Source organism: Taeniopygia guttata, chromosome 26 (assembly GCF_048771995.1).
Source record: "Taeniopygia guttata chromosome 26, bTaeGut7.mat, whole genome shotgun sequence".
In the NCBI taxonomy this organism is placed as follows: domain Eukaryota; kingdom Metazoa; phylum Chordata; class Aves; order Passeriformes; family Estrildidae; genus Taeniopygia; species Taeniopygia guttata.
The window spans coordinates 553,324-579,146 of NC_133051.1; the positions used below are offsets into that span (position 1 = coordinate 553,324).

At 51.6% G+C, this 25,823-nt stretch overlaps 1 protein-coding gene across 3 annotated transcripts in view; it reads right to left on the reverse strand.

The window, feature by feature from the left end:
* Window positions 1-17,224, reverse strand: part of RAP1A (RAP1A, member of RAS oncogene family) — a 29,314-nt gene extending 12,090 nt beyond the window's left edge. Inside the window, exons 1-3 of one of the 3 annotated variants that reach the window (XM_030261441.4) lie at window positions 17,069-17,224; window positions 3,257-3,325; window positions 667-754 (exon numbers count right to left, since the gene is read on the reverse strand). The gene's annotated coding sequence lies outside the window, so the exon portion shown is untranslated. 3 annotated transcript variants of the gene reach the window in all.
* Between the last annotated feature and the right edge of the window lie 8,599 nt (window positions 17,225-25,823).

Sequence of the window (25,823 nt, forward strand, 5' to 3'; positions counted from 1 at the left end):
CAGCAGGGAGGGATTTAGGTCAGTGTTTTCTCTCTGGAAAAGGTCAGGCCCGGCGCGCGGCTGCCAAGGCAGAGCGCTCTGCTCGCCCGGCACAGACTCTGCCTTTTTATGGAAATCTTGCAATTCCCTCAAGTCGCTACGCAGCAGCAGCAAACTTCTCCTTCTCCCCGAGATTCCCTGACAAATAAGGCAAATGACAGAGGCGGTGATAAACACTGGCAGTGTGTTTACAGAGAGCAGGCCGGGCTGTCCCGCTGCAGCAAACAATGAGCTCAGCACCGATCCCTTCCGCAGGGACGCGCTTCCTTCCCAAGTAAGGCTGCACACAGGCAGGGCTGGAGCCCGGGCAGCCTCTGCCTCCCAGGCATTTCAGACCAACCTGCCATAGGATTTCTGGGCTCCTCAGCCTTTCAGACTGACCTGACACAGGATTTCTGGGCTCCCAGGCCTTTCAGACTGACCTGCCACAGGATTTCTGGGCTCCCCGGCCCTTCAGACTGACCTGCCACAGGATTTCTGGGCTCCCAGGCCTTTCAGACTGACCTGCCACAGGATTTCTGGGCTCCTGGGCATTTCAGACCGACCTGCCACAGGATTTCTGGGCTCCCAGGCCTTTCAGACTGACCTGCCACAGGATTTCTGGGCTCCCAGGCCTTTCAGACTGACCTGCCACAGGATTTCTGGGCTCCCCAGCCACAGCCTTTGAAAACAAAAACGTCTTCCGAGGAGTTTGATAGAGAAATGCATCAGGAGCCTGTGAAGAACAGGGGCTGTATGTTCAGCTATGCAATGTGGACAATTCCCTGACAATCTGTGCCTCAAGTTGATGTCATCATTAAATGGGGGCAGATTCTCTTCTGTCATTTGGGCTCCCAAGGGAAGGTGTCAAACAGAGTCCAGAGGAACCCCACATGCTCCTGCTCACCCACCACTGGTCTGAGCTGAACTGGGACCAACAGGGAGCTGGGGACCCTCCCCAAACATCCCCACAGCCCGTGCCGGGGCTGAACATCACCCAAGCACGGGTTAAACAAAACTCCAAAATCCCATGTGCCGCTGCAGAGAGACACAAATCTCTGGGCTCAGTTTAGCACGACTTTACACTAACTTTTAAGCCAGAATAACAGAAATAAAGGACTTGCCTGTGCTGGGGCTCTGCAGTCACACAGCCCAGCTGCCCTTCCCTCGCCCCAGCCTTGGAGAGGGAGCAAGGCTCAAGCAACCAGTGCAGCCCATCAGTTTAAGCACCTGGAGGAGGCTTTTCTTCAACTCCTGAAGCCCACGTGAGCTGCAGCTGCCTAGCTGCAAGTTGTGAAATCAAGTCAGACTGAAAGGGGTTTTCCAGAAACTGTCTAAAAGCAGAGCAGGCGATGTCTGTGCACTCTAGGACATTGACTACAGTGCTGGCTCAGTTCTGGGAACTGGAAGCTCTTCTGCTCGATCATTTCCCTGAGAAGTAACATTCACTTCCTTTCTTTCAAAAATCATGATTTTGAATGAGAAAGAGAGGGGAATTCCACTGAATTATTTTCCCTTTGATAACCCCTAAAAATTAAAAGCTGATGTATCTTTTATAAGGTATAAATGCAATTTATTGATCCAGTTTGTCTTCATTTCCCTACAGTCTCACAGTCAGTTCCACCAAAGAAAACCCAGAAAGCAATCAAGCTAAGGGTTAAATTTAGCTGTGAACTATTTCACTTCTTATTTATAGTAGAAAATAGTTGTGGGAAAGTTTAAGCTGGGAGCAGCACAACACTAACTTCTCATTTCTTCTCTGCAGTATTTGCTGATTTTTTTTCAGGTGCAACAGGAAACCAAGATCCTGAAAGGCACGAGCCTTATTACTGTAAACCCCACATGCCTTAATTATCTTGTAGCTCTTTCACAAGTATGTTAATGTTATCTGTTTATACAACATGAATAGAGTGCTCAAGAAATTACTATGCTGCATCCCAGCCAACTTTTCATTTGGCAACTGCTGAAGCCCACCTAAATACAGTCGGACACAGCAGCATTCATTTCCATCCAGAGCTCTCTGGAGCAGAGTCACATGCTGCGAAGCAACGGCTCCACTTCCAAATGGAATTAAACTATGGGTGCTAAGTGTTCTTTTAGAGTCAGGAGAAGAGTATGATCACTGAAGAGTGTAAAAAAAATTAACAGTAAATGTTGTGAAACGGGTCTCATTACTTCTGAATGCTGCAGTGCGAGAACAAAGCACAGCTGAGTGTGTGTCCTTGCTCCCTCTCGCCAGGCACGGCCCCTGAGCTCCAGCAGGACAAGCAGGGGCACAGAGCACAGTCCCACCCCAGCACTGCCTGAGCTGCAGCTCCCTCTGCCACCCCAGCACTCTCCAATCCACCCCCAGGGTAATAAATCACAGGGTTTGGCATCTACAGCCACAAAAAAACTGCTGCTACACCAAACACCTGAGCCACCAGAATCCACCTGTGCTCTGTATTCTTTACCAGGAGCATCTCTCCTCTGCTGCTGCTGTCACCAGCACTGCCCAGGAAGAGCCAGAAATGGACATCCACCCATCCACAGCAGCAGCCCCCAGCTGCTCAGCTCCTTCCTGACAGAAGAGGGAAGGGCTCTGCCCTGGGAGCAGGTAGAGAGGTCTGCAGGATATTTATATCGCTAAAAAAGCTACAGGATATCTGTGTCACTAAACAAGCTGCAGGATATTTGTGTCAATAAAAAAAGTGGCACAATATTTGTGTCAATAAAAAAGCTGCAGGATATTTGTGTCAATAAAAAAGCTGCAGGATATTTGTGTCAACAAAAAAGGTGCAGGCAGAAGCAGCACGGCTGGATGCAAACACAGCTGAAGCTCCAAGCTGGGACGTGGCTCCCACCCAGCTGTACCTGTGCCCAGCCCTCTGCACTCTCCAGCCTGCAGAGCCATCCTCCCCTGCTGCAGCCCAGGAAGCAGCACACCTCGAGCAGCACACCTCGAGCAGCACAACTGGAGGGTATTTCCCAAGCAGCGGAAGGAGCGGGGCAGAGGCTGGGGAGGCGCTGGGGCCCTTCAGGACAGAAACCTGATGCAAAAGCAAGCTGCTTCTGTTTCTCGAGTTTCAGCAGCTCATCAAGAAGTTTATAACTTGGGTGGTGGGGAGAGAGAAGCATGAACCAAAATAAGCAAACACAGCACAGAGAGTGAGTGTAGGAACTTCACTTATCGATTACCCACTCCAACGTTCACAGAAATTCTATTTAAAGTATGATGAGAACACTAAAAAACTCTTACCTTGGCATAAAAGATCTCTCATCAGTGTTAGCAGCTCTACTGAAGGTTCTTCCAGGCTCCCCACAGGAACTGAAAAAAAGGAGAATTTAAAAAAGAGTTAATATTTTTTCAAGTGTCAGCATTTGCAAAGCATCTCTGTAGTGCTAAAGCCAAACCACCCTGCTCCTGTGGACTTCGCCCTAGAATACGCCAAGGAAGACTTCACTTACAACAGACAAACTGAAAATAACCATGTTTGAGGTTGCATCAAGTTCTGAACACCTACAAAGCGCAATTGTTTTAGGGAATCCAGCAGGTTCGTGGCTGGGGTTGGAAAGGTCCTCCCAGCCCAAACCACTCTGGGATTCTGTGACAGTCCTGGGGATCAGAACAACTCCCGCAGCACCATGCCCTGCCCCAGGACCCGCTGGCTGCTTGTCCAAGAGCTTGAGCAGCTCTAACATTTCCAGCAGCCCAACTCAGTAGCACTGAGCAGCAGCAGTGCTGATCTCCAGACAGTAACCACAGCACTGCTACACCTGCTGCTCTGCCAGGCAAAGGGCCTGTCTCTTACAGGCTCAGCACTTCATCCTTTCTTTTCAAGGGATCAAAAAAAAGAATCAGCTGTGCCTCTGGAATCATAGGAAGTTTAAATGAAAACCTACTGTACTGGCTTTTTGAAAATATTTCTTTTTAGTAGCTCTAGAGTCACCTTGGAGTCACAGAAATCAAAATTGTTTCCAAACAGATAATGGAAGCTCTCATAATCCTTGTCAAATATTCTTCCAAGTGTCAGAGAAAGTGAATCTAGAGGGCAGGGTTAGATGGGATATTGGGAAGAAATCTTCCCTGGCAGGGTGGGCAGGCCTGGCACAGGTGCCCAGAGCCTGTGGCTGCCCCTGGATCCCTGCAGTGCCCAAGGCCAGGTTGGACAGGGCTGGGAGCACCTGGGACAGTGGAAAGTGTCCCTGCCATGGCAGAGGGGCACTGGAGGGGCTCTGAGGTCCCTTCCCACCCAAACCATTCTGGGATTTTCCGTGAAGGTGCTGCCAGTGGCAGCTCCAGCGCTGCATGCAGAGCATGGCTCAGCAGCACCAGCTGCCTCTGCACCCAAAAGGCACAGCCCGAGTTCAGAGGAGGGCGAGAGAGAAGGAACAGAAAGAAGTGAGGCACAGAAACCACAGCAGCAGTTCCTAGAGACAATGTGAGATGGCCTCTCGAGGGGCAGCTTCGCTCAGCTCTGCTCTCTGCTCTTCCCCAGGAGGATGCTCGGGGACAGAGGGAGATGTCCCTGGCCGAGAGGACAGGAGAAAGGGCCACTCACCTGGCTTTAAGGAAGGAAAAAAGAGAATAACTCCTTGCCTGCTCATCGCTCGCACCTCCCTTTCCCTGATTTTCACCAGCAGAAACCGGAATATTGAACGTTCCCAAGGGAAAAGTGGCGTCAGCACTGTGCACGTCTGGGAGAGAAGCACAGATGTCCCTGAACTCCAGCACCTCCACTCAAGGCTGGCTGTGCCACCCCTGTGGCCGTGCCACCCCTGTGGCCGTGCCCTTCCCACTCCAAATCAGAGGCAGATTCTCGGGAGGTTGCAGCCACGTGTCCTGGTTATTTTTATCCTGGCAGTTAAATACTGAATCGTGGCTACTATAAACAAACCTGTTGAATTTTCAACTGGTAAATGTTCTCCATGCCAGTTTTTTTTCAGTTACTATAAACTAGGCCTTGGAAAGGGCTGGATTTTCTTTTTTTAAAAGTGTCAACTAAACATTGCTTAACACTCTACCAAAATCCCTCCATTACTCAGAGCCATGCTGGCAAAACAAACCCAAACCCAGCACTTCTGCAAGGGGAAGATTTACAGCAATCAAAGCCACACTCAAACTGACAGATTCCCTCCACAGTAAAAAAAAAAAGAGTCCAAACAAACAGAGAGGATGATGCAGCAGCAAAGGCTGGGAACACCAGGCCAAGGATCTCCCCTTGGCTTAGACCGGCCCAGCCGCCACTCCCAGCTCTGCCCAGGGACAGCTCCACTCAGCACCTGCTCCCTAATTTGTTCTACACCGTGTTGGGAGGTATTAAATTACTCAATGAAGTCTAAAGCACATGAAATACCTCCCTAGTGCTCACCAAAGCTGTCATCAGTTACGCAATGGTTCTGTGATGGGAACAGGGATGTGCACCCCAAAGGAAAGGGGGTTTGGAAATCCCACAGCTCATCAGCAGATACAAACAGCATGATAAACACAGCCACAAATTACCCTGTTAGTTAGCAAGGAGTATTTCATTAATTAAAATCACTGCCATGGACTCGCTTGTTCACAAAACGAGCCCCTTCTCCAAGGCAGTCAAACTCCCTGGCTTTAGGGCACAGGGAAAACCTCCTCCACCTTTCCTGAGGCCACCAACACCAGGAAAATGGGAGGGAAGAGAAAAACAAAACACTGAAAGACCAGACTAAGCAGAAAGCAGGACTTCAGTGTGACTTCCAAAGTACAGCTTGACAAACTTCCGTTCACAGACTCTGCATTTGTTTTCTTACTCATTATCACTGCGGTCTCTGACACCAGAGTAAGTGTGTTTTAGATATTAACATTACATAAGAGGTAACATCTTATAATTTGTGGCAGGAATCTCAGCCTCAGTTTTGTAATTTTAACACCAAAATCATTATCACTTCCACTGACTGCTTTCAGCATCAAATCAAATACCAGGCAAGGCCACACATGTGCAATTAGCTATGCACAAGCCTGCTGTAGGATGAGCCATGACCCCGCTGTGGTGCATTCCTGATGCTGGAACACACAGGCTGTCCCTCGTCCAAATCATCAGTAATCCAAGTGTAAATATATTTTCCTTTTGTTTTTCAGGTGACAAATAACCCCAAAAAGACACAGCAAGAAGCACACACCGAAAACAAAGCTGGTGACAAGCCAAATAAGCAAACAGGTATGTGAGAACACAGGAGAACACTGCCCAGAGGGGTTACCTGAAGAGCTCCATCAGGAAAGGCAAGAAAGCAGCCTTCAAGCCTTGCATCCATTCCCAAAAACTCCCAATCACCACTTTCTGCATCACTCCACATGCTCTGAGGTGCGCTGGGAGGTTCCTGAGCTGGGGTCATAAAGGCCTGGGCAAAGAGTAAAGTCCTGCAGCAACAGAGCCCTTCCAGCCCAGACTCCAGTGCTGGGCTGGAGCTTCCAGCAAATTAACTGCAGCCCACACAAACACGGCACAGAAACAACCTCCTTGGAAAACAGCAATAATTCTGTCATTGCAAGCAGTCATTTTGTGCACAACACTCTGGGACTGATCCTCCTCAGCCTGTAATCTTTCGTGCAATCAGCTTCACGCTGAACCTGCAATTTCAAATAACATAATGTTAACTTCTATGGAAGTGACTGCCTAATTATTCCTTGGAAATTGCTTTGCTATAGAAGCTCTCCAGGCAAGGAACAAGGGCTCTGGGCAGCCAAAGCCTGCCATGCTGAAACGGCTAATTTATTTTTTGTCCTATTGGTCTGCACTTGCAGAAAGTTGCTAGGGACATGTGCCAGCCAGACAAAGGCAGGGGAAAGGAAGCCAGCAGCACAACTCAAAGACCGACACACACTGCATCCCCAAATTAGAACAAAGCCCTACGTCAGGGCTGGAGCTGGCAGCCTCCCCTCGGCCGGACTGCGGCACTCTGCAAGTGAATGCCAAGGAGAGGGCTGGAGCAGGGCACAGCCAGCCCTGCTAGCACAGCGAGGGGAAACAGCCTGTGCCCAGGTACCAACACCTGAACTGAGAGAAACAGCCTGTGCCCAGGTACCAATACCTGGAACTGAGGGAAAACACCCTGTGCAAAAACACCCTGTGCCCAGGTACCAACACCTGAACTGAGGGAAACAGCCTGTGCCCAGGTACCGACACCTGAACCGAGAGAAACAGCCTGTGCAAAAACACCCTGTGCCCAGGTACCAACACCTCGTGCCCAGGTACCAACACCTGAACTGAGGGAAACAGCCTGTGCAAAAACACCCCGTGCCCAGGTACCAACACCTGAACCGAGGGAAACAGCCTGTGCAAAAACAGCCTGTGCCCAGGTACCAACACCTGAACCGAGGGAAACAGCCTGTGCCCAGGTACCAACACCTGAACTGAGGGCACAGCACCCTGTGTGCTCAGGTACCAACAGCTGGAACAGTCTGACAGCAGGGATTGTGAGGTCACAGGTCCTCCCAAGCAATATTTGCCATTCCTCCCATGTAGCCGCACTGGAGTGCTTCAGAAGAGGGCTTTACGCCATTCAGAGGAGTTCTCCACAGCTTTTTTTGGAAGAAAAAAATTTTAAAAAAAACTTCCTTTCGCCCTTCCTCATCAGCCAAACACGTAAACATTAAAGGGCATCGCCATTAGACACAGCAGCCCTTCAGGGGACTTCCTCCATTTGCTGCCTATCACATCCACAGCTTGCCACTGATTTTTAAGCCCTATAAAGGTTCTCATTCCTCTCCATTTCTTTTAGAGGAAAAAATATCCTGACCTTTTATAAAACAGATTAAATTCCACACAGACCCGAGGAGGCTCAGTCATAGCAAAAGTCCAAGTCCATTCTACTTGGTAGGAATAATTTGTTGTGCTGATAGTAGCTTGGCAACATTCGCCACTATTCTTCCTGGTTTACATAATTAAGAGTAAATAAGTGACATGAGGTAGACAGATTGCCACTGAAATTTCAGCTTGCACTTTCATTATTTCATTTCTGCAGTAGTAGTGATGAGACATTGGTCATAAAGCCCAGTTTGAGCTTACTTGGTCTCCAGCATAAAAAATACTAATGGAGAGATGAAGCTTCCAGGCCACTAAGGAACTTTGAAACTTCTCAATCAAGTTGGAGAGGTTCAAATTGCTCTTCTCATGTATTTCAAACTGACGTTGGGTAGGTTAAGATTAGGTATTGGGAAGAGTCTTTACTCCAAGGGTAGTGAGGTCCTGGCACGGAGAAGCTGTGGCTGCCCCTGGACCCCTGGAAGTGCCCAAGGCCAGGTTGGAGCACCCAAACCATTCCATGATTCTATGATTTACACCCACCAGTGAGAAATCCTAAAACTAATCCCAAGCCCCTAAACATGGGGCACATCCCAGCTCTTCAGGAGACCAGCCACCTCACAAATTCCAGAGAATACTGAGATTTTTAAATCTCCCTGGCACAGCTGCAATGGTCTGTGTGTGTTTGTACACTGGATCTGAGCATGCAGCCCGTTCTAAAGGTCAGCTTTGCATGTGCAGCCCAGAGATTTGCACTTGCCTGGTGCGTGGCAGCCACAAGCAACCAAACCCCCCCATTCCCACGCAACTGCCGCTCATTAAACGCCTCTTTTAACAACAATTTCCAGAATGAAAAGCCCCACTGACCATATGGCCACTTATTAATACTACATTTGTTTATCAGTTTAAATAAACCCCCTGCAGCAGTGAGTGTCCATGTAATGAGGACTTAAGCACAGCTCACAACGGAGTGTTCCAGCGCTGCCAAGTAGGACTGCACCTCCTGAATGCTTTTCATGGCAGATTTTAAGGCTTGATAGCAACCTGAATAGCAGTAAAGGGCACAGAATTAACTTCAAATAGAGGGGAAAGTAACAGTTTCATTATGTTTCGTAAAGAAATTAAGTTATTTAATGTGGTGCTTAATCCTTTGGTATTTAGCTCAGCCCCTTAATGCTGCTTCCTGGAACCTTGGGGCAGAGTGGGGGTGGAAACTGAATTTTCTTCTACAGCAAAAATGAAACTTTCTTCTGTGTGAAGGTTTTAACTGAAGAATATTCAAACAGTTATTAATTAACATTTCAGTGCCAGAGAGAGCTTCAAGGCCAGCGGGGTTTTAACCAAACCATGGCCAGACCTGGCCTCTGCACCAGGGCTTCTCTGAAGTTCTTTAATCCTCCTGAACCTGCTTAAAAGGGCAGAACTCCTTTGACAATTCATCCTGGAATTTCCTTTATGGTGAATAAAAGGTGACATTAAAGGAAACAGCTCTGATAGTTTAATCAGTTTTATACGAGCCATTTCAGTATTTATAGGTCAAGCTTGATTACAACCAAAATAGACAATTCTACAGCTGCCTCTAAACAGCAAGGAGCCCAGAGCCAGGGGCAGCTGGAATCCTACTGGCACAAGAGGGGCTGGGTTTGACTCACACGGAAGGGAGGGCACATCCTAGAAGAGTCTTATTTTTAGGATGTGCCTTTGAAATGATAAGACATAGGGCAAAAGGGAAACAATCACCTCTCCCACATGAGGATGCAAATTCGTCAAACACACGGCCTGGGGCCAGGCTCTGCACTCTCAGGACCTGGGAACACAGCACACTTATCTGAGTGCCAATTGCCATCTCCACAATTCCTGTGCCTTCCCCGTGCTGAGGACACCTTCCCTCCACAGCTCAAACTTCCACTCATCTGTTTTTTCTGGAGTAAATCTGAAATCTGCAAATGCAGCGTCCTGCAAACACAGCCCATGCCCTCAGCACAGTACTACCATCACTGGTGCTAAAAAGTTCCTAAACCTATTCCAGCTTCCATCCAAAGAGATGCAGTGGGTGTGAACCTGGCATGAAGAGGAGCAGGGAAGCCACAGCACCCAGCAGACACAGCTCCATCCTTCTGTGTCCTGCTGAGCATCAGCTCCATCCTTCTGTGTCCTGCTGAGCACCAGCTCCCAGCTCAAGTCTGCCCTGCTGCAAAAGGGATTTGGACTCGATACTGTGCTTGTGACACGGGTTTGGGCAAACAGTTCATGTAACAGAGGCTGCAAAGGACTGGAATTACAGAAAAAAGGACGAGACCCACTTTCTCAGAATCACACCACCAAGGAAAGTGCCCTGGAGCATTACAACATCTGTTTGATCATTTCAAATGGGATTCCTGAAAAAGCCCTGACTGCATTCTAGTGATCAATATGCCAGTGCAGGGTATTCACAAAACAAGGCAAAGCCGTAATAATATTGTAACCTCCACGACTTCATAAGTGATCTGATGAGTTAAAAGCTCTAAATGCATGAATATTTCATGAGAAAGGCTGTCTGGAACTACTTCAGTCTGTATCTTTAATCTTAATGTTATTTTCAGCTACAATTAGTGTTATAATCTAAAGCAGAAAGCAACAATTGGCTAAATTTATTTCATCTTCACCCATATTTACTTCATAAATCCAGCAAGGTTTCTCTTATTCAGGCCTGATACCCAGTAACTGTTACTCAGTACAGGACTAACAAACACATCAAATCTCAGGGTAAAGCAAGATGTGCTGGAATGAGACTGTTACACACAAAAAAAGAGAATTGCGCCAGAAATAGCCTTACCCAGTGAACTATGAGTTACTTTTAACTATCACGTGGTGAGTGGCATATAAAAAGATATTATTCTGCATGTCAGCTGTCTGTAATGAAAGTTTTCCTCTTCTCAGCTGCCCCTCCCTACTACTTCAAGTTTATTTGCATGAGAGAAAAGAATCTTACATAAAAATACAACATAAAAGGCACTGCAAGCAATACATCCAGCTGAAGTGCTCCTCCCACGTCCTCCCTGCTTTCCAGATTAAGTCTGTTTGCAGCTAAAAGTGTGGGAAATGCCTGATTCCACGGAGATTCTTCCCTTGGACAAAACCCTGCAGCAGCCTCCCTTGCAGGGCAGGGAGCAGCCCCAGCTGCAGCCACGATGCACCGGGAGCAGACTGCACTGCCCTCAGCTCACACGCAACAGCCTGACTTAAACATGACCAGTTCACATTTTTGCAGTATTACAACACTGCAGAACACAACATCATTGAATCCAACAAATATTTGGACTAAAAAAAGCCCCAAAACATTCCAGCCAGGCTTGAATCTGCAGTCATTGACAAGTGAAATGCAAGTGTCTCTTTTCCTGCAATGCTCCAGCAAGCAGCAGTTATGCAACACAGTCCACTGACAAACATGCTCCCAGGTGCAGAGCATTCCCAAAAAGCAGGGTTTTGACACAGCAACCATCACCTCTCACAGAAATGCTCTTCCTGCTCGTTACATCGAGCACATTTCTGAGCGCATTTTGCCTCACTGAAGCGATGAATAAAGATTTGTTTCAGCCCCAGCACAGCCACTGCTGTGGGCACATCCACATCTCCTGCTTCAGCGCCCCAGATGGATTTAAGTCTTTCCCATCTTATCAATATTCACAATAAATAACCGACCACAAGGCTTCAGACCACCTGCTCAACAAGACTGCCATTGCCTGGGTCCCCACATTTTAAGTCAAAGAAAGTCAAATAGGTGAAACAGCCAAGTCGGCCAACTACAGCCACGGGCTGGGAGCAGCCCTGGAGATTCCTTTTTGGCTGTTTGTCCTGTTACCTGTTTATTCCTGGGCATAAAAGCCCAATGCAGGGTCAGGATTCCCCCTCAGACTGATGACTCTGTTCATCAAAAGAAAGCAACCAGCAGTTTTCAAAGCATACCGAGTCTTCTTTTGTCAGCAGCTGGACTTCTCAACCAAAAACATGCAATGGTGCCTTTACCCGGGTCGGGTGAAGCCAGTGCAGCTGCAGTGAGGAAGTGCCTGGTCAGGTATAGCAGGTATTTCCCAACTCCCAGTACCTGCTGGAGCAGTGGTAGCAGGCAGCAGAGCACGCACCAAAACATCAAAACACATCTTTATGTGGCCATGGCAGGGTTCAGCAGAGCCACCCGACCTGCTCCAGCAGCTGGCACGGTGAGAAAGAGCCCCAGCCCTGCCCTGAGCCTGCTGCCAGGGGAGAGACAGAGGCAGGCAGCTCTGGGCTCACCTGCACCAGGTGTGCTGCCTGCCACACGGCTTTGGGCACAGCCTGCCAGCCCCAAAACCCCTGCAGATCCACTGAGGGATGGGCTCGGCTGTCCCATTTTCTCCCACACACACCCCAAGGGTCTTCCCAGAGCACATGAATGAAATGTAAGTTTAAACACACCATTTCTGATCAGGAATGTAACGCTCAGTGCCTCCTCCTGGTGCACCACCCTTCTTCCCACAGCCTCATTTTAATATTGTTAAATGGATTTCTCTACACAGCCTTCATTACTGCAGTATTTGCAAGGGAAGGAGTGATCTCTCAGTAACCAGTTCCTGCCCCTCTGCAGAGCAAAACTTGTTTCAGAGCAGACCTGGGAGTGAAATGGCCCCAGAGGTGCAGCACAGAGTGCTCCAGTGTAAAAAGCAGGTACCAAGAGCCGAGCAGGCCCAGGTGTGTCCTGACTGATGCTCTGCTGCCACTGGGTCCCCTTTCCTTCAGAGGGGAGCTAGAAAACAGGCATTAATTAACAAAATTATGCTATCACAGGAAATAACAGGAAGCTTCTCATAATGAGCCATTTAGCTCTGAAGGGTTTCAGTCAGACATGTCAAACCAGCTCACAGAGGATGTCAACAGGCACCAGCACACAGGCAGCTGAAAAACAACCAGCAGAGCCCTTCAATCTTCCACAACAGAAAGGCAGGGCCATGTAACTCTCACAAACACAGGCTGGCCCTTGCAAATAAGAGCCTGGCACCCCTGAGGACAGAGACCAAATGTCACCTATCTGGTATTATCCTGGCAGCCAGGGTGAGCCACAGGTTCCTCCCAGCTCCCACAGGCCCAGCAGAGTCACCACATCAGCCCTGCTGCAGCTCGAGGCTGAAGGACACTGCCCTGGGTCAGATGTGCCAGCAACTGCAGTTTCTTGTTCTCCTCAACTCCTTCCTCCATCAGCAGTGGTGCTGGCACAATTATCGTGCATCTTCTTCACTCCTGCTTCAGTCCTTTCTCCTCTGGTGTCACAGTTCAACAGGTCTCCACTTAGCCAGCACAGATGGTTGTTCACTCTCATGTTCCTGCTGGAGACACTGAACTGCAGCAGCTGGGTTCCCACCGGGGTCTTGCTTCCAAGAGTTTCTGAATGCTCAACAATAAAGGTCCACAATGGGAAAGCAGAGTTCAGTCTCTGCCCTGCCTTCCTCACCTCATGAGGGGTGAGAACCCACTGCAGCTCCATTTCCACCAACTGAAACGTCCTGAGTCTAATTCTACCTTCCAGGACCTGCAGGGAAGGATGGAGAGGGACTGTTTGCATCTCACACAAGTTTTAACATCTGAGCAGGACAGGCTGGACCAAGTGAGAGAGCTCAGCAAGATGAACAGTCCTTTCAGAAGCCTTTGGGACATCCTTACTTATCTCTGCCATTAGGTGTCATGTTTCCAGCAGCAGCAACTTTCCTAAAGAGCAAACACAAATGCCTACGGGAAAATTTGACCCTGGGATTTAGGAGCACCCTTTTAGGAAGGTCCTTTCATTAAAATTCTGTTTAATTTCCAATTAACTAGTAAATAAAAGAGTAAAAGAAAAGAAATAACTACTTCAGCGCTCAACATAAAATGAACTGAGGCTATACTTTAACCACCATCCTCACTACCTCATCTTCAAAAAATAAACCAACAACCCCCAAAATCAAGGCCAAAAAAGGCCAAACGCCACCCTCGGACTTGACCAAGTTTTAAAAGTTGTGTCTCTCTTGAATCTGCTTCTGCAGAATTAAATACACGAAGTTATAAGAAGCAACTGATGTTCAACATTAATGTGGCTCATCAGAAACTAAAAGAAACTGATAAAATAGTAGGTCTCCCATAGTGCCCTAAAACCCAAGAGTTTTGATCAGGATCCACAGCCAGAGCCAGTTGAGCTGATTTTGGCAAGGTTGAAAGTAACACTGGATCAAGGATAATCCTGAACTTCAAACAGCTACACATAAAAAACACTTCAAATATAAAGCCTAAAGGTTTGAACTCACGTATGTTCAAAAGATACACTTTGTTTTCCCTAGGAAAGCAGATAGCAGATTCCTGTTGTCAGAGCATTAGGATTCCTCTTGAAGATGATTTTTTTAAGTCTACAAAGCTGCACAGAAGCAATCTGTTCTCTAAACACTGAGCACGAGTTCAAAGTGCCACCAAGTGCACTGCACACGTGCAGGGTACGAGAAAAAGCACTGCAATGTAAAGTACAAACAAGTGCTTGCTGTTGTTTATGCCCAGCACAATGATTCAATATACAATTACAACTTTAATGTTCAAGCACATCCACATGTTGCCCTCCTGCCATTTAATTGCTTTTCAGTTTTTTTAAGAACAGTCCTCAGACTGGCTGAGCAGCCACAAAATGTATCACTAATAACTTATGTCCGTGTATTTGCAGCTCATGGCTTCAAATATAAACTGTTCTGACGCCCTGTGCAAGCACCAGTCTCCAAATAAAAGCATTAACCTGTCGCTGGACTCGGGAGTGCGAGTAATTCAGCCCGTTTGGCAGGAGATCCTCTCAGAACCTTCAGCAAAGCTACTTACCCTAAAAACAGCCACGCCAGAGCCAGGACACGTGATGGCAAGCAGTGCTGGGCTCCGGGGAGCCCCGGCGTGACAGCCTGGCTGGGAGAGCTCCGGCCTGGGGTGACAGCCTGGTTGGGACAGCTCCGGCCTGGGGTGACAGCCGGGGGTGACAGCTCCGGCCAAGGCTGGCCCTGGGGTGACAGCCCGGCTGGGACAGCTCCGGCCTGGGGTGACAGCCGGGGGTGACAGCTCCATCCCGGGCTGGCCCCAGGCTCCCCAGCCCCGCAGCTCCCGGGCAGCCCCATCCCGAGCAGGAGCTGCCCTGAGCGGGGCACGCCAACGCTGCGCATGAAAACAGATTATTTTTAGAAGCGGTGCGAGCGCAGCACTTCCTGCCGGCTCCACCTTGAAGAACGACAGACGCTCTGTCACCCTCCATTCCAAACCCAGGATTTCACAACTTCTGCTACCTGCCACAACAGAGAGAGGCAAAGGACAATCTGCCGAGAGCGGCGAGCGACAATTTCCCAGTTTGTGACTTGGCACTAAGTACTTCTGTTGGAATATGTTGCCAGTCTTCACTCGCGTCAATAAATCGATGCCTTTTTTCCTGCCGCAGGGATGAACAGAACATTAAATGTTTTTATTTATGACACTGATTTTTTTCCATAGCAACCGGATGTGAACATGGCATTCCCAGCGCAATGAAGTCACTATAGCAACGTGATAATGATGTCAGAATAATCAGACAGCATTTCATACTTGTGAAATATATCGCTTCTGTGAATTCAGAAAGTTGCGGAGACCACAAAAGCTCCATCTGGAACTTCCCTTTAACTTGCCTGGTTTTGGATAACTTCTCATTAAAGGCACAGAGCTCTGCTAACGCACCATTCTCTGTTTCTACAAGCTTCATCCATTACTTCCTGAAAGTCTCACAAATTCCTGCATTAAAACCCTTTCAGATCCGAGGATCCGCTACACCAGGGAGAATTACTGACACACCACTTCAGCATGAAAAAGGCAATGACACAAATCACAACAGTGAAACATTTCACAGCAGACAGGCACTGTCAACTGAACAGACGCTTTCCTCAACTCTTCAAATAATCTGGTGTCTCTTTGCGTGGAGCAACACAACTACTCAGAGAGAATTACAACAGCAGCAGAAATTAGAGTGCCGGTACATTACTCCGAAGGCAGACAGGCGTTTTCAAGTCAAACACTATTTTAAGAAATATTATCTCCCCTGTTAAGCTACTGAAAGGAAAAAACACAGTTTTCATCGTTTGCCCTTCCGTTTGCAGCTCTTTCCAAGCTGTGCGCAAAGCAAGACCCAATTCCAGCTCTGTGTCAGTGGGAACTGGCTCGCTGTGTCCAAACCCCAACCCTCCCACCGAGGAGGCTTCGCAGGAATCCCTGCACAAACCCACATGCCCTGTACCTCAAATATCGCAAGCAAAGGCACCAATTAACGAGAAGGATCTAAACACCAAAGTTTCCCTACACAGAGCACAGTTTCTCTTTAAAGCGACAGAAGGAAGTGCAAGAACCCATTTCAGAGCTGAGGTGGTCTGACACAACCAGTCCTTGGGAGTGGAGGATGAGGATGGGCTGGGAGGGCGAGGATGGGGATGGACAGGAGGGTGAGGATGGGGATGGACAGGAGGGTGAGGATGGGGATGGACAGGAGGGTGAGGATGGGGATGGACAGGAGGGTGAGGATGAGGATGGGCCGGAGGGTGAGGATGGGGATGGACAGGAGGGTGAGGATGGGGATGGACAGGAGGGTGAGGATGGGGATGGACAGGAGGGTGAGGATGAGGAGGATGAGGATGGGCCAGCCTGCTGCTCCACGTGGCTCACGGGGGGCTCCCCCTGGGCTTGTCCCAGCTGCCCAAACCTCCTGCCGCCCCTCCGGGCCGGTTCGTACAGCCTGTGCCCGTCCTGCCGTGCCTGTGCCAGCCCACCCTCCGTGCCCCCAGCCTCGCTGTCCCTTCACTCCGGCGCTCCTCGGCCCCGCACGATCCCCCGCGCCCCTTCCCAGCGCGGGGAGCAGCGGGGACCCGCACACACCTGACCCCGCCGCCACCGCGGCAATGCCGCTTATCCCGAGCGCGGCGGCACCGCCGGCAGCGCGCAGCCCGCCCGGGGCCGCACACGATGGATGTGCGGCGGGGCAGGACGGACCGCCGGGGCCGGGGCAGGACGGGGCCGGGGCAGGACGGGCTGGGGCCGGACGGGGCCAAGCCGCCTCCCCCGCGCTGCCGGCCGGGCCGCGGGAGGGAGCGGCCGGCACAGCCCCGCTGCCACCGCCCGGCCCCGCCGCCACCGCCCGGCCCCGCCGGACCCCGGGCCGCCCCTGCCCCGCTCCGCCCGCCCGCGCGGCCTCCCAGGCCCCGCCGGGACACCCGGAGCCGCCGCTCCGCCCGCCGCTGCCCCGGCCCGGCCCCGCCGCCCTCCCCGCTCACCGCCGCCCCCGGGCCGCCTCCCACCGCCGCTCCGCCGCCGCTGCGGGCCGGGCTCGGGGCTCGGGGCTGGGCCGGGCCGCTGCCGCTGCCGCTGCTGCTCTGCGCGGCGGCGGCGCCGCGTCCGCTCCGCCCTCCGCGGCCGCGGCCCGGGGAGGAGCCAGCGGGGCGGGCGGGGACGGCCGAAGTTCCGGGAGGGCCGGGGCAGGTGCGGGGTCCGGGCCGGGCCGGGAGTGCGGGGCCGGCGGGGCCGGGACCCTCGGGCTGGGCTGGAGCGTGCCCGGGACACGGAGCGGGGCTGGGAAGGGGCTCAGCCTGGGGAAAGGGGCTCAGCCTGGAGAGAAGGGGCTCAGCCTGGAGAGAAGGGGCTCAGCCTGGGGAAAGGGGCTCAGCCTGGGGAAAGGGGCTCAGCCTGGGGAAAGGGGCTCAGCCTGGAGAGAAGCCCCAACTTCAACTATAATTCAGCTCCAAACTGCACACTCCAGAAAACCTAATGTCAACAGTCAATAAAGTTCAGGGGCTTTTTTCCTTGTTAAGGATGTATAAATACCCCAGAGGAGCTGTAGTAGCTTCCGTGGTTGCGATGCCCGGCTCTCCACGAGATGCAGAGGGATCTCTCGAGTTCCCAAGCACTGTCACCTCCTCACACAAGCAGGGGCAGGAGGAGCACTGCGGCTGTCCCTGGGGATGCTCCTGCAGGGGATGGTGCCAGAAGCAGCAGCAGCAGCACACCCACGGCCTCCCCACACTCCCCACCACTGCTTGCAAAACTTCAGGGACAGAGCAGATTCATTGAGGTCTCACGCTACAGCAGCAATATTTTAGCAGTCATGCTGCCTCTCATCCAGAACTCCAACAAAAATGCTAGATATTACTTGTCTGGCTGTACAGATGAGAAAACAAAGATTAAATGACTTATCCAAAAAGCCCAGCAAGTGAGCGGCCAGGAGGCACACAGAGCTCAGAGTCCCCACTCACCCTCTGTAACTGAAACTGCTCCAGTTCTCCTCTCACAGCTTTGTGTGTGCAGCAGAAATAAATACACAGCGCAGAATTTTGCTTCCAGGTACAATTTGTGGCTGCTGATACCCATCTGTAAATCCCTGTTTTTATGGCTTAAGAGGTGTCTCCTTCCCTGGGGACCACCGTGCTGGGAGCCAGGTGAATCACTGCTTGATTGGAATCGCTGGAGGCAGGGCGGTGTCAGAAAGGATTTCCACACTTTGCAGGATTTGGCAGCCTCAGCCCTGAGAGGCTCAGGCACAGTGGGACAGTCGGGGTGCCAAAAGCATCTGCCTTGAAGGATGCTCAGCACTCCTGGTTGAGCACCTTGTTTCTTCAGAGTACAAACGTTATAGTTAAATCCGTGAATTTAGGAAGTTACTAGCTCAATGTTTAAAAACATTGCCTGTGTCTGGAAAACAGGCAGGGACAAAATATCAGCAGTAACTTCTGTTTTAAAAGCTGTGTAAAACCATATTCCTATGGGCAGAAACAGCAAGGGATGCAATTCCTTTAAAAGGCTCAGTGTACATTTGAGCATTCTGAAGGCTTTACCTCAAATTTCCTTTGAAATTAAAGCTTTAACAAGCTTTGCCCCAGATATCAACACATTTGCAGCTCTTCCCACTGGACACCAACTGAAGGGTTTTATTGTATCCAAGAATCACACACTTATCTATTTCATGGCTTGTGGACCATCTTCCAAGTTTCAAAACAATAAGGGTCCAGGCACAGTGAGGGGCTGACTCAGCGAGACAGAACTCCTTTTTGATGTGTGTTCTGGAAGGTTGACTTTTCCCCCGTTTTCTGCAGGTTTCAGTGGAAGCTGATAACATTTATTGCTGAGTCAGGCTTTGCAAGTACATGAAATTAGATCTGGATGAGTGTGAAGCTGGCTATGAGACGATCAGAAGAGGAGAAGCAGGGCCAAGTTCAGTGAACTCAGAGGCACTTTTCCTGGTGACTCGTGCAGGGAAAACATCTGGATCGTTTCTCCAGCCCCAGTCCTGCCCTCCCTCGGGCAGATGCAGCTCTCAGCCAGAGCTCTCTCCCTCCTTCTGCTGCTCCTTATCTCTCGCCCAGCAGTGGGCTGTGGTCAGCAAATCCGCCTGTCAGCAGGGTGTTACATCCACACCCTGTGTGTCCCTCGGTGCTCTCCCTGTTCCTGACAAATCCCATTGCTGCAGGGACGTCTCCAGGTGGCTGACAGCGCTGACCCCTGCCTGGAGCCTGGGACTGCCCCAGCTCCCACTGCCCACCAGCTCAGCAACAGCACAAGAGAATCGATTCCCTGCATCCTGTCATACAGGACACAGCCTGTAATGTCCTGGACACGGCCCAAGAAATCCAGTGACCCCTTCCCATGCAGTTTTATTGGAAAAGGGTGTCATTTATCACAGCCCATCTGTTTGTACAAAACAGGAGTTGCCACAATAGCTTCTTTCCTGAACTCTAAATCCATTCATATTAAATTACACCAAGATTTCACTCCCCTTTTCCTGCTATACGGCAGTGGTAAAAGACTGAAAGGAAAACACTTGTTTACACCAGAACCTGCAACAGGATTGCAATTCTTCACCTGCTTTTGCAGCTGAGTTGCCGAGGTTGCACTGAGTCTTCTGCAGGCAAATTAATATGAAGCAGAATCTTTCAGGACTTCTTTTATTCCAAAACAATAATTGCCCAATTGGATAAATTATCACAAGTTCAGCTGATGTAAATATGTAGCTAAGGCCCATTTGCTGATTTAATGAAATTCAGAAACAATTTGTGATTGCATAATGACCTTGGGTTCCTGGCTGATAGAATCAGAGGGCTGGAAGTAAATGAAAGTGGGTTTGACACCATGCAGGCTAATAACACATTATCCTGTGCTCTGGCTGTCAGAAGTGAAGGTGCCGACTGAGTCCTGCTCCTGGCCTCAGTGGCTGAACTTCAGCTGCACAAGGAAGGAGCTGGTGCTCTCTAAACTTACAATAGTCACTCTTTAAACTCTAGTCAGGGAAGAATCAAGAGAAAAACGCTCATTCCAAAGACCTCAACACAAGCCTTTGAAGTGCAAGCATAATATTTTCTTTCCAGATGAGATTGCAGTGTATAATTATGAATAATGACTAATGATGTAATTAACAGTGAGCAGCCACATGGCTGCCAGCAGCTGCCCTGGCTGAGGGTCACCGAGCTCACACCTCACCTCCCACGCCGTCCTTGCCGAGCAGAAGGGATCATTTAACCCAGCCCAGCTTCCCAAGCTCGGCAGGGCAGGAGAGCTCCGAGCCCTGAGCTGCTCCCAGAGCAGCCAGGACCAGATTCCCTGGAAGCCCCATCCCTGCTCCCACTGCAGGCTGCCTTTGCTCCAAGCCCACTGGCTGGCTGGGGAAGCTACCAGGCAATTAGGCAGAGGAGAGGGGAGCTGTGGGCTCTGGGGAGGGATGGCTGGTCCCAAGGCAGGGCTCTGCCAGAGCTCCAGCCGGCTTCCAAAGGGAAAGGCTGGACTGGCTTTTCCAGGGGCTTTGCTCCTGGGGCAGCAGTGCTGGGGCCGTGCTCCTGCCCAGCCCATCCAGTGCCCCTAAAGTCCCTTGAAATCCCTGGCAAGGCTGGATCCCAGTGCAAACCCAGGTATTTTCCATGTTGAGCCCTAAGGATGTGAGCACAGGGACTGCAGAAAGGATGAGGAGGCATGAACAAGGCCTCCCCTACCAAATCCACCAGCAAGCCTGGGCTTTCCCCCTTTGTCACTCTGAAAGGGACATGGGATGCAGGGAGGCTTCTTTTGCAGCTTCCCAAGCATTTCCCTTCCTTGTGGGCATGCCAGAAGGGCCTGGAGTCAGTCTGGTGTCTGCAGCTTGCAGAGTCAGGAGAAAGGCAGAGGCTGATTGGGGTTTCTGGTTCAAGGAATATATTCTGTCTATAAATACCATCAGAGGCTGTGAAACTCACTGGGGAAGGAAGCACAAATCCCACTTCCCCTGCTCAGCTACGGCAGGGAGCTGCCAATTGCCATGCACAGGGATTCCCATGGTCCAGGGTGACAGCAGCACAGCGGGCTGCTCACTCTCTGCTTGCTGCAAGCAGGAATTTCCACATCCAAAGCTCTAGCAGCCTGGGTTCCTACCAGAGGGGTCTGTGAAGGAAAGGACCCTCTGAGAGCTGAACATGAGCAGGGGCAGCAGCCTGGGCACCTCTCCTGGCTCAGCTCCCAGTGCTCCCAGGCACCTCTGCAGAGCCCCAGAACACAGCCCAGGGCCTGGTTCTGCCCCCACTAACCCCATCCACAGCCGGCAGCATGGCTGGGGCAGGGCTGCTGGATTTGCACAAGAAAAAGCCAAAGCAGAGGGGCCTGGAACTCCCCCAGCCCTGCGCAGCCACAGCGGAGAGAGGCCCAGCCTCGAGCAGGAAAAACTGGGGCACAGAGCTCAACGTGAGCAGTAACAAGTGGTATTCTTGCAGCTGACAAACTGTGCTCACTGCTCAAAGGCAGCTGCAACCACACATTGTCTATTGCCCAACCTCTTCCTGCGCAGGGACCCGGCACTCGCTCACCCCCGGCCGGGCGGTGCCTCCTCCATCTCCGGGTACCAAACCTCCCCTCACTGCTGCTGCTCTCACCCATTCCTGGGGCAGCTGCAGCTGCCGTTTTCCTACTTCTGTTTTGTAAAATCCAGGCAGTAGAGTATGGGGAAGTTGGGGGAAATGAAAGAAAAACACGAAGATAAAATGAAAGTTAAAATGTAACTACAAGAGGAAGTCAGAGACATCCTTTGACTGGAGATCTGGTGGGCCCCACACAATGAGACAAACATTGCCTTGAAATTAAATGTCATATATATTGAAATGAGAGCATGTCTAACTCAGTAAGTACTCCTTCCCATGTTTCCTTTCATGGGTTTAAAGGCTTGTTTTCTTTAAACACAGTCACACAATGCCTGTAGTGTAGCCAAGGGGCAGTTTTTGATTAGCAGGTAAAACAATCCAGATATTTGTCTATCAGCTTCTGGAAGCCCTGCAAGACCCAGGGAGTTTCTCCATGAGCTGTCCCAGCCCTCTCCCAGTTAAGGACTGGTTCCACTCAGGGTCAGTGCCAGTACCCAGAGGTCAGACATCCCTCATGCCCTCAGCCCAGCAGCACGGGGCTGCAGGACAGGGGTTCTAAAGGCATCAGTGAGGGAATAAGGAACTCACCTGGACCTGGAGAAGAGATGTGTGCTTCCAATTAGTGCTGCTCTGCTGTCCTAAGAGGATTTAATCAAGCCACACTCCAGCACCTTCATTCCTCCTGCTTCCAGGGGTTAGCGGGAGCTTGTCCAAAGCCAGCTGTGTCAGGAGAGGCAGCTCCTCAGCTCCCTTTAATAGCTGCTCACTGTAATTATGATCACAGTAACACTTAGACTTTTGAGAGCACTCTTTGTTTTCTGATTGCTTCCTGAACACAAGTGAATAACCCTGGCTTTGAGCCTCTGTCTCGAGAAGAGCAGGTATTTTCCTTGGGGAAGGCTGAATAAAGTAAAGCAAATGTTGGATAGGAGGGAGCACGAGGCACCTGTGTCTGCTCACGGTGCTGAGCTTCCCGTCCCAGTGCTGTCACCCTGGGTGCCCTTGCTGAGTGTCACAGCTGAACCCGGCTCTGCCATCAGCTGTCGCCCCCTCAGCGGATCGTGAGTCACTTCCAGAGTCACTTCCACTCCTGCTCTGACTCAGAGCTTGGGCTGGGAGCTGCCTGAGAGCGGCCTGCATGTCCCGTGTGTCTCCCACCCTGCCCTGGTTCCCCCTGGGCAGCGAACAGCGGTGCCACTGCCTCGCCAGGCCGGGCAGGGGGCCCTGGGCCAGCTGGGCAGCACAGGGGATCTGCTCTGTGCACACGGGGATCTGCTCCGTGTACCCAGAGCTGGGCAGCACACGGGGGTCTGCTCTGTGTACCCAGGGATCTGCTCTGGGCACCCAGAGCTGGGCAGCACACGGGGATCTGCTCTGTGCACCCAGGGATCTCTGTGTACCCAGGGCTGGGCAGCACAGGGTATCTGCTCTGTGCACATGGGGATCTGCTCTGTGCACATGGGGATCTGCCCCGTGCCCCAGAGCTCTGGGGCAGGCACTCCCCGCAGGCTGAGCCCTGCTCTCGGTGTCTCACAGCAGCGTGCCCGTGTGTGGCTGCAGCCCAGCGAGACCCCGCGACATCCTCGGGACCTTTGGGTGTGCTTTGGGTGTGCTTTGGGTGTGCTTTGGGTGTGCTTTGGCTCCCGGCGCTTGGCTCTGCTGCCCTTTGGAGAGAGTGTTTGCAGAAACAGCAGCAGCTACATTTGCAAAGGGCTCTGTCCCAGCACTGGAAGCCAGCGGAGCTAAACCCGCACCTAAAGCAAGAATCCAGCGGTGGCTGTGCCGGAGCAGCCGGCCCGGCCCGGCCCGGCCCGGCCCGGAGGATGGATTGCGGCTCCGGGCTGAAGGTGTCTCAGCGCTCGGGAAGAAGCTGAAGCGGTGACAGCCGAGCGCTGAGCCCAGCAGTGACCTGGGCAGGTGGGGACAATGCCGGGCTCGGAGCCACCCCCGCCGTGGGTGCCCCGGGACACGCGTGGCTGTGGGGCTGAGTCCTGCCCAGGCAGAGCCCACGGGAGCTGGGAGGGCTGGGATGGGCTCCCGCGGCTCTTTTCCCGGGGAACGAGCACGCCAGGCATGAGGGCACTTATCTGCCAGATCTCACTGTTACCCCAAACAGCCAAAAAGTGTCCCAGGAACGGCTGCCCCGTGTGAGAAACCAGGAGGGAGCGGAGCTGCTGGGCTGATGGGGGCCGGCTCTTCAGGTTACCTGCATGACAGAAATCGCTCGTCTTTCCAGAGTTACGGAAACCGCAGAGGTATCAGAGCATTTAATCGCTTGTTTTACTGCCTGGGCTGTGTGTTGTGGTGAGGAGCTGCATTCCAGACTGACGGCTCCTGCCGATGGCTGCTGGCACCGCCGGGCGCTGCTGCCGGGTACATCCCCAGCACAGCTCTGTGGGTATGATCCCATCCCTGCAGCTCTTCGGGCACATCCCCATCCCTGCAGCTCTGTGGGCTCATCCCCAGCCCTGCAGCTCTGTGGGCTCATCCCCATCCCTGCAGCTCTCCGGGCACATCCCCATCCCTGCAGCTCTCCGGGCACATCCCCATCCCTGCAGCTCTTCGGGCAGGGCAGGATGAGAGCAGCTCAGCACGGGCTCTGTGCCCTGTGCCCATCCCGGGCAGGGTGAGAGCAGCTCAGCACGGGCTCTGTGCCCTGTGCCCATCCCGGGCAGGATCAGAGCAGCTCAGCACGGGCTCTGTGCTCCCTGCGCCATCCCACTCGGTCTCCCCGTCCTTCCAGACCTGCGATTCCCGTGCAGCCTCTCCAGCAGAGCCCGCCCGGGCTGTGCCAGCCAGAGGTGCCAGGGCTGCAGGAGGGCAGAGCTGCATCCCCTCACCCGGGAACAGCAATTTGTTATTATTCACGGGAACAGCAATTCGTTATTATTCAGCGGGGAACACGCTCCTTTCAAACCCCTTCCACTGCAGTGCTGGGACTCCTTCACACAAATCTTAGGGGCAAATCCAGCTACATCATGGTGAGGCTCCAAAACTTGCAGCAGTATTTCAGAATACTTTATTTCTTCCCAAATCAGGGCAGAATCCTGACAATAAGTGTCATTAACAAAACAGTTTTCTACAGCAATGGGAGCTCTGTGTAAGGAAAAATAAATTCCTTTTTCTCATGGAAAACATCTCTGAGTTAATTGTAGAACAAAAAAGGCCTTGATTTCTGCCATCCATCATGGAAAAGGTTGGATCCAAATATACATACATTAAAAATAAAAAGGTATAAACAATGCTTCCTTCCTAAAGAGCTTCCCTGGCAAACCCGGGCCGTGCTGGCCCCCAGAGCCCGGCTGCCTCCAGCTCATCTTCCTGCTGGTGGAGCTGAGCTCCTGGGGACGCCCCAGGCACCTCTCAGGACCACTTCCCTGCAAAATGGTTTGTTTTCAGTCCATCTTTGATCAAAGGAAGGCCCAAAGGCTTTCCTTCCTCCAGCACCTCTGCGAGTGGCTGCCCCTGGAGCTGTGTCCTGGTGTGGGGTGGGACTGAGCCTTCCTCCTTCCTCCTCTGCTCCATCAGCAGCCCCTGAGCCGCCCTGCAGAGCCCAGCAGCTCTGGAAGCTGTGTGGGATCGGGGGGACTGGGACCACTCTGCTCGCTGGTTTGGAGCCACCAGCTCCTGCCCCCTCCCCAAGGCCCGTGGGTTTCATCTGTCCCTTTGGAACTGCTGCTCCTCGGGGGAAGCCTCTGCTCCCACCTCCAGAGGATTAGTGCAGCCAGGACCGAGTCCCTCTGTTCATTACACGGGGTAAAGCTGCAGGAAATAAATCCTGTTAAGCCATTGGGGCCACTCCAGGCTTACCCAGACAGAAACAGCAGCACTATAAATAAGATCCTGGTTTGATTAGGGAAATAAAGGCAGGAAAAAAGCACTTAAAAGATATCCAGAGGAAATAGAAGCTCTCCCCTCCAGTCATGCTGACAATGATGAATTAGTCCACGAATGCCAGTCAGAGAGTGAGTCATGATTCATAAATAAATTACAGCAAGATATTCATAGAATCATAGAATATCCTGAGCTGGGAGGGACCCACAAGGATCATCAAGCCAACTGCTGGCCCTGCACAGGATGACCCAAAATCTTAAGAATCTTAGGAAATACCTTGGTAATATTCATTTAATCTGGGACATTTGTAGCCTGAGATGCCACTGAA